Below are 9,325 nucleotides of genomic sequence, written 5' to 3' on the forward strand. Positions count from 1 at the left end.
CTCCTCCTCCTTCTTCTTCTTCTTCTTCTTCTTCTTCTTCTTCTCCTTCTTCTCCTTCTTCTCCTTCTTCTCCTTCTTCTCCTCCTCCTTCTCCTTCTTCTCCTCCTTCTCCTCCTTCTTCATCTTTCTTGACCACTCCTGCCATCAGGGGGCACCACGATCAGTACCTCATCTCATATTATTACCTCCCAAAGGGCTAAGTGGTTAGATACTATTAACATATAAATTTGTGGATTAAGTTTCCAATACCTGAACTTTGGGGGGCCACATTCAAACCACAGCAGGAACAATTAAAACAAGTAAATGAAAACAGTTTTGTGGAAAATCAAGCAGAGTTTATGTTTGAGGAGCTAGAAGGTTGTTCACATGGACACTTCCAGCAAGCAGCCTAGTGCTTTGCATCAGTCATCCACACAGGATGGAAGAAGTAGCCTTGACTCAGCCTTGCTCCTCCTTCTGTCCAACATCCCATCATTACCGCCACCTATCCGCAGGTTTACAGATGGCACCTTTGACATAATTCTTGAAACATTTCCTTCCTGCTTGTCTACCATTTGCAAACCTATGTCCTCATAACCTCTATCTTCAGTGACTGCCTGCTAACAGATCTTGTCTGCCAATCTCTGCTCCCCTTAAATCCACTCTTCACACTGTCTCCAGTTACTTACCTCCAAAGAAATTCCTGGGATCGCATTTGCTTACGGCTGTCGCATGCTTGGCTCCCTCTCATTCTTTAAGACTAAGTACAGGCATTGCCTTCTCCAGAAAGTGGTCCCCACACCCCAAGCACAGTTAGGTGACCCCTGTGCACTAGAGCTCATATGTGTCCTGCCTGCAGACACTGGCCTGCGGTTACCTTACCTGCAGTTATGCATCTGTGAGCTCCCCAGGGCTGTAGTCACACCTGGGCACCTCTGTCCTGAGAACCTCTCCCAGTCTCTGGGGCATACAGACATTCAGTTCATCTTGGGAGGGAAGAAAAGGGAGAAAAATGGAGGAAGATCGGATATCCAGCTAGAAAAATGCCTATATATGGTGGGGTAGTCACCATGGTTCCCATAAGCTACCTGAAGGGGTTCAGCTGGGTGTTAAATCAAGGGAACTTGGAGAAAACTAGTTATTGACCATGTTCTGGCCATTTAACCTCTCTGGGCCTCCATTTTCCCATTTAAACAGGAAGTTTGGACAAGGTGAGCTCGTCTGACTCTCCAGCCTTGCTTCCAAGGCATCACAGTTTTCCAAGCCGTGGCAGCCTTCGCCCCACCTTTATTGCCAGGGCCACAGTTTCCAGGGTCTCCTGCATCTGCCCTGCCCCGACCCCTTGCCCAGTCCCTCGCCTCTCCTGCTCTGAGCTGGAGGAGTCCACAGCAGTGTTGTTAGACAGCACTGACTGTCACAACCTTGCCCAAGGATTCTGCCAAATAAGTTTTGATGCAAATTAAGCCTACCTGGCTTCCCTTCTGAGTCTAATCAGGGGTTGTCTGGGTCCAGGTTTATATCCTCATAAACAGCTGAAGTCCAGATGGCCACGTCTTTGTATCTTCCTTATTGTCTTCTTTTAAAGCTCATTAAAGTTCTCTTTCCACTCACTGCTGGAGAGGAGTTCACGGCACCTTGGAGAAGTGCAGCTCCTCCTCTCTACCTAATTGTACAGCATCCTCCATGAGTAAGGGACGACTGCTGGTCTCAGGCCAGGCAGCATGTCCTCAGGCCTCTGCCACACGCAGAGACAGGAGATGAAAGACACAGTCTCCTTCCTCCCATTCCTCACTGTCTAGCGAAAACACAAGAAAGAGCTATTGAGGAAGGTTAAGATATGCTCCACAAGTACAGGTCTCACCCCGAAATGAATTCCTTTACCTCTCAATATAGTAAACTCCACAAGGGCAGAGCCTGTATTGCTCACTCACTACTGAATTCCCCACACTTAATACAGTGACTGTTACATAGTTGGCATTCAAGAAATATCTACAAAACAAATAAATGCATGACGCATTCTTTGCTGTGTCTCCAGCACCCAGCATAGGACTTGGATCAATAAATCCTTGAAAACTTGATGAATAAGGGAGGGATAGAGCAGGGTTTTGCTGGATAAATAGGAGTTACTCAGACAAGGGACGTTAAAGGAAAGAGGCAGGAGGTCCCGAAGGTAGAGTGGATGGCATTTGTAACAGCAGGCAAAAACACGGAGCTTTCAGGGAACAGAAACGAGTTGGAAGTGGTCCAGCATTTTATTTAAAATGAGTTTAAATCAATGAGTTTTACAGAAAGTGCCAAAAGACCACCTAGGTTTTCTCATTCCTTTCCCTTTAGATTATTTGCTTTAGATTAACAAAGTCACAGGGCCCTCACATTTCCACTCTATTAATTGCCACTGTTTGTTTGCAAGAGATAGAAACTTCTTTCAAACTACCACCAGCAAAAAACCAACAAATGATTCTATCAGTGTTTCTATGTATGTAAGCATGTCTGTTTACTTATAGTCTCCTATCTACTGTCCCTCTGTCTACCTATCTGCAACTGCTTCCACACTTATGGTGAGATTATAGCCCAATAAACCCATCATGCACTGAAAATTTCATAAATCAATTTGAACTTAATACCCTAGCCTACATCACAGCTTAGCCACACACTACACTACAGTCTGTTGATTGTTTCATTAATGAATATGTGATCAGTGATTGCGATCATGTGACTGACCAGAAGCCGTGGCTGATGCCCGGCACCGTGAGATAGTATCGTATCACATATCACTAGCTCAGGAAAAGAGCAAAATTCTCAAATTTGAAACAAATATGATTTTTACTGAATGCACATCATTTTTGCTCTATAGTAAAGTCAAAAACTTTTTGTCAAAATATCTATTGCAGGTCAGGGGCCATCTGTTTTTATCTCTGATCTGGGTTTTCTTCTTTCGAGGGTACCTTCATTCTACCCTCCTAACAGCTGCCTCTTTGCAATCACAGAAACAGGCTTCCAAGGCCCAGCAGCTTTAGAAGCATCCATATAATACTCCTATAAGAAATCCTAAGAAAAGACTGGTTCTGTTCTGATTCACACACTCACTGTAGAACAATGCCTGAGACCACTGCCCAGCCTGTGTCTTGTGCCCACCCATGAGAGACAACACCATGACTGACAGACCCCGAAAAAAGAGAAGAATGTTCTCCAAAGGAACAAAATAAAACCATACCTCTCACCTCATCAATCATGCCTATGTCAGGGCAGCCAAGTGCCTAGACTGGACAGCTTGTGGCCACATCCACCCGTCCCTATGCAGCAGAAGAGGAAGCAAACTTTTTTTTTTTCTGGTACTGGGAATCAAACTCAGGACCTCACACTTGCCAGGTAGGTGCTGTGCCACTGAGCTAAATCCCCAGCCCCAAGGAAGTAAACTTTAAATATGCATTCTTCTTGTTTTAGTGTAGCCTCCTCTGGGACTGAGTTTATTCATCTATAAAGTGAATATGTTGAGCTAAATTCATCTTTAAAAGTCCCTTAGAAAGAAAACATGCTGGTGTTTCCGAGATACTTACATTTCAACTCTGGCTAAGTTAACTTTGATAATGGAAACCTCCATTTCCTTGATTGATTGTTTCATAAGGTATATTTGGATCTTTTTGTTGTTGTTGTTAGTCAGAATCATTTCAAAAACACTTGATCTCAGTTCAGCAAAAAAATCCCATCTCTTCCCTAAGTACATTTTTCAGCCTCATTCAGAATTAAGATTATTTGAATTAGCGTCTTTGGAAGAATATCCTCTTCTGAGATATTCGGGGTGAAGTTTTAGACCTATCCCCGTTGTAATGCTTGGACCCCAAGTTTTCATTATTTTTGGTTGATCTTGGGAGCTGCAGGAGGAAGAGTCCTTGTCCCCTAAGGTTATCTGTGGTCTACTTGACCTTGTAGAGAATGTTTCAGACCGAAGTCTCTGAACCTGAACCCGTTGCTGGGTGGTACTTACTGAGCATCCTGACAGGCTTGTGAGGTGCAGGGAAATCAAAATCACTGACATTAACCCTCTGCAGAGGTGTGGGACTCTGGGCCTTCGCCAAACATGTCCATCTGCTCTGGAGCCCTGAACAAATCCAGCCAGAGGAGAACAGGGGCAAAAGACAGGACACAAAGAAGGAAACTGACATGCTCAAAGTCAACAGCTAGTTAGTGCAATTTAAATTTAAAGGCCAAGTCTCCTGACTTCCAGCCTCATTCCCTTCTCCTCCCTCACACAAGTAACTTAACTTGGCACGTGACTTCCAGGGACCTATACTGTTTGCAGAGAAAGCCCTTTCCTTCAACCAAGCCTGATCAGTTAATGTTAGTGCCCCAGGGATCTTCAGACACATCCAAGCTTTTGCTGGGCCATGGAGGCTGCATCCCCTCATAGCCTTGGCTCTGCCTGAGGCCCACGCCTGCAGTCCCCCACACCTGCCCGCAAATGAAGACCTGTGGCTGCCTTTCAAAACTGTGAGGATGTGAGAGCAGATGCTGACACTGCCCACCAGCCCGAGGCTACAGACATCTTCACAGGCTGCCATGACTGGCAAGGTACAATGCCATCTAGATCCTGAGCCACGTGGGCACCACCTGTTTGCTGTTTCCTAGACGGGCATCCTAGGTAAGGGGTTGCCCGACTTCTCCCTGAGCTCCTCTCCCTCTGCAGAGGAAGCCTGTTCCTCAAAGGTCACAGCTTTCTTGGGTGGGTTCAAGAGGCCAACACCTGACAGTAACCAAAATATCTAATTTGAGAAGAACCATGAGCGACCTCCCAAACTTTTCTCCAAATGTCCAGTACAAATTGCAGCCAGCCAGCCATTCTTAGCATGTCCTCTCACATGAAAGTATTTATCAAAGTTTCACTACATTCCTGGCAAGTTAATGAAGCTGTTATGCTTTTCTAGAATATTAATTTACCCCATGCTTCAAGGCAGATGATAAAGGGCCCATTATCCAGGAAACTCCTCCTAGGATTTCTATGTTGTTTCAATTAATAGCACATGGAACACTCAAGGGTTTGCTGCTCTCAGCTGACTCCCCCATGCAAAGTTCCCTTGGTGTCTGGTACCCAAACTACCGCTATTCATGTCTGAATTGCTCCCAGAATCAGTCCCTTACTCTCTGCACTTCAATCCATCAGCCTGTCTCAGCCCATTCCTTCCCCTGTGATCTCTCCTCCCTCACCACAGGAAGCATCGCAGGCAACTCAGTAGTCTTTTTTCTGCATACTTCAGCTTTCTGTACGTGAAAACCAAACTATCTTCCAAGCAAAAAAGAACAATAGCAGCATACAGCATCACAAACATAAACCAACCAAAGCAAGAACATTTAAAGTAAAGCAGGGTTTCAAGACAAAATAATACAAACTACCAGTGGTTGTTATATCACATATCGCTATCCTCAACTATGTTGCTCAGATTACAGCTGTAATTCACTATGGTAATTCCATTGCATATTGTTAATCAGTTGCTCAGATTATCAGATATAAGCATGTAAAATTTGTCAGAACATAAAAAATTTTAAGCATTAACTGTTCCTCTCTTTCTTTTCTTTTTATTTTAAAGAGAGTAGTAAATGAGAAACAAAGAAATAGAACAGTAGCAGCATACCAGTATCACAAACATAAACAAATCAAAACAAGAACATTCAAAATGATACAGAGTCTCAAGACATACACCATCAGACATCAGCAATACAGTTATCACAGCTACTCATATATATATTTATATTTTTCCTTCCTTCATTCTTTTTTCTTCTTTCCCTTATCCCAGTTGTTCCTTCCTTTGAGCAATTTCTTTCCCTTTCCTATCATCTATCGTATGTTTTGTGTTTTATGTATTCTTTCAGGTTTCTACACCAAGGAGACGATATGATGTTTACACATGTGGGTCTGATTTATTTCACTTATGAGTATGGTCTCTAGTTGCATCCATTTACCTATAAAAGTCTTAAGTTTATCCTTCTTTATAGCTGAGTAGTGTTCCATTGTATAAAAATATCACAACTTTTTTATCCATTCCTCAGTGGATGGGCATTTGAGTTGCTCCCAAGATTTAGCTATTACAAATTGTGCTGCTATAAACATGGGTGCACATATATCGCTGTGCTATGATGTTTGTAATTCTTCTGAGAAAATACCCAGAAGAGGAATAGCTGGGTTAAATGGGACTTCCAATCCACAAGGATAGGCAGAGACTTCATGAACAAAACCCAAACTGCATGGAAAACACTTCAAAGAATCAACAACTGGGACCTCATTCTACTAAAAAGCTTTTGCACATTAAAAGAAATCACCAACAGAGTGAAAAGACAAACCACAGAGCAGGAAAAAAATTAGGTAACTGTCCCTCAGACAAGCAATTCCTAGAACATGTAAAGAACTGAGAAAAATCAGACTCCCCAAATTCAGACTCCCTAGTCCAAAAATAGGCAGCTGAGGTGAATGCACACTTCTCAGATGAAGAAATACAAATGGCATATAACTATATGAAAAAACGTTCAACATCACTGGTCATTTGAGAAATGCAAATTAAAACAATACTGAGATTCCATATCACCCCAGTAAAAATGCTATCATCAAGAAATCAACTAATACCAAATGCTAGAGGGGCTGTGGGGAAAAAGGACCCCTTCCCCACTGTTGGTGGGAGTTTAGACTGGTGTAATTACTATGGAAATCAGTGTGGATATTCTTCAAAAAACTAAGATTAGAGGTCCCATTCAACCCATCTATCCCCTCTGGGTATTTTCCCGGAAGAATTAAAAACATCATAGCACAGCAATATATGTGCAGCCATGTTTATAGCAGCACAGTTTGTCATAGCTAAATCTTGGAAACAAGCTAAGTGCCCATCCACTGAGGAATGGATAAAAAAGTTGTGATATTTTTATACAGTAGAACACTACTCAGCTATAAAGAAGGATAAACTTGAAACTTTTATAGGTAAATGGATGCAACTAGAGACCATACTCATAAGTGAAATAAATGTCTCAAATGTGTAAACATCATGTTGTCTCACTAGTGTAAGAAGCTGAGAGTGAATAAGATCCAAAATGTACAATAGATACTGTGAACTGGGAAGAAACTGTTCAAGAGGAAAGAAAAACTGGAATGGGGGAACGGAGAAAAGAAGGAAGGGAAAAGGGAAAAATAAATAAACATATATATACACACACAAGATAGTTAAGATAGTTATATTACTAATAGCTATTAGTTCATTGAAAAAAGGGTTTATGCCCCTACTGTTTGACCAGTTTTTCATGCCTATATCTTGTAATCAACTACTTTGAAGATAACAATACACAAGGTACTAAGCATTGTTACTCTCCTATAACTTTGTTTTGAAGTTTTATACCATGGTTTTTATTGGGGTTTTTCCTTTTCTTTAAAATTAAAAAAAAAAAAAAAAGAGCACCTACACAGGCCTGGCAGTTTCCCTGGAGTGGAACAGTTGACTTGCATAAAACTCCCTGTCTATATTCAAGGTCTATGGTCATCCTCTGATGACGCAAAGTCATCCTCCGAGTGTTTGCTGTGAGCGGCCCAACCTCCACCCACTTACACACCCCCTGAAGGGCCTTCTTCCCCATGCTTCATTCTGAATCAGTTCTCCACATGTAGAGCTTAAATCTCCAACTAAATTAGCAGGCAGGATTGGCAGTCCTTTTGTAAACTCATCCCCCTGGCTGACACAGGAGCGGTCCACAGGACGTACTTTAAATATTTGAATTAGGTATTGTGCAGAGACCCTCCACACTGTAGCCAGGCGATGGCTGCCCAGCTAATGATGTCCTTTACCTTCTAGTCATAAGACATAGTCACCAGTTTTGTGAACCTGGGGTGGGCCACTTCCCAGTCTGGGCCCTTGTAAGCCTGTGCTTTCTTTCCTGCCCTCTTCCCGTTTCTCCAGGCTGACCCGCAGACAAAGTGATGGTCCAACCTCAAGCATGAACTTTCCTATTATGATTTTGACATGCAAAGGAATTCAGTGTTTTGGTACCATAAACAGTGTTACTATTGGCAGAGCAGTTCAGCTTCATTCTAACTAACAGAGCTGCCGGATAGCCAACTTCCCTTGAAAATTGGAAGACCTGGCATCTGCTATGCTCCAGGGCAACAGTCAGCAGGTGCCAAGCTCCAGCTTGCCACAGACCCTGTAGTGCCCCATGAGTCTGAGGATCCTGCCACAATCCTTGCACTATTGATTTTCAAAACTGCCATGGAGCTTATTTAAGACATTTGAGCTTCTGTGTAGAACGTAAGTCAGGGAGTCTAGTTGCTGATGACCCTCCCACCTGGCTCTTCCCTTGGGAGTTTATGCCATTTTAGGGATCTTGATCCTAGCTCAGGACCTGGGTAGGACTCGGTGCCTTGCCTCGCCTCTAAGAAATATTCTATGATGTTCCTTTTGTATTCTTGAAATGAAATTAATTTCACCTACCTATATACACACAACTTTAAACATCAATAGAATGCTCTAATTAAAATATCAAAAGAAATAAACATACCTTATGGTGACATCGCGTGTGTTTCAAGATGCAGAGATTTGGCATGATGACGTTAGAAGGCAGGGTGAAGAAGGCAAGGGGCTGCATGCCGAAAGAGGAGCTCTTCAAATGTGGTAGCTGTAACTGGTGTGTGTGTGTGTGTGTGTGTGTGTGTGTGTGTGTGTGGTAACTCAGTTACATAGTAGATTGTCATCAGGGATGTGATTAATACAAAAGACATAAAATTCTTGGTAAAGTCTGGAACAACAGAAAATCCGTTCTCTCCTTGATTCCCCAACTTTATTCCTAGAAAACTTCATGCATTTAAAATCATGGAGCAAATACTCTATGTTCATGTGTAATGTGGAACTCCATTTTAGGCTCCAATCATCCTAAACACGCTCTGCACTTAACAATCCACAGTGAGTCACACAGGATAGGGCAGCTTTGTGGAGTGGGCTGGCGTCCAGAGCCTCTCAGACAGTCTAGCATCTCTTCCTTTTCCACTAAATGCTGAGACCATCCCAGCCCAACCACTCACAACCCAGTACCCACACGTTTCCAAAGTCCCCTTTTGGCCAGATGATTCTCAATAAGAACTTCTGCTCCACACCAAGCAGACATACAGAGAGCTGAAAGGGATGTTGGTCAAATTCAAGTGTTTCTTCCTAGAATAATGAAAATAAAGTATCACCTCAATGTAATTTCTTGGGACTATCAACTTCTTAGATTTGTGTTCAGCAAAGGAATCAGCAGTGGTTTAAAAAGACAGTAGCTAGTGTCTGGAGGGGAAGAGCTTCATTTCCCCCTTGGGCTGTGGGAGGGCAGATGGACCCCTGGC

General features: G+C 42.9%; 1 long non-coding RNA gene across 2 annotated transcripts; it reads right to left on the minus strand.

Annotated features, from left to right (window-relative positions):
* Positions 1–99: 99 nt before the first annotated feature.
* On the minus strand, positions 100–8,897 carry LOC102004673. 2 transcript variants are annotated; one of them, XR_001230927.1, is made up of 4 exons: positions 8,506–8,897; positions 1,449–1,774; positions 862–965; positions 100–138 (listed from the first exon to the last, which is right to left on the minus strand). It is a non-coding gene; the product is annotated as an uncharacterized LOC102004673 (long non-coding RNA). The 2 variants fall into 2 exon arrangements; XR_259505.2 differs by lacking the exon at positions 8,506–8,897 and having other exon boundaries at positions 1,449–1,890.
* Between the last annotated feature and the right edge of the window lie 428 nt (positions 8,898–9,325).

Source organism: Chinchilla lanigera, unplaced genomic scaffold (genome assembly GCF_000276665.1).
Source record: "Chinchilla lanigera isolate Chin_1 unplaced genomic scaffold, ChiLan1.0 scaffold00005, whole genome shotgun sequence".
In the NCBI taxonomy this organism is placed as follows: Eukaryota; Metazoa; Chordata; class Mammalia; order Rodentia; family Chinchillidae; genus Chinchilla; species Chinchilla lanigera.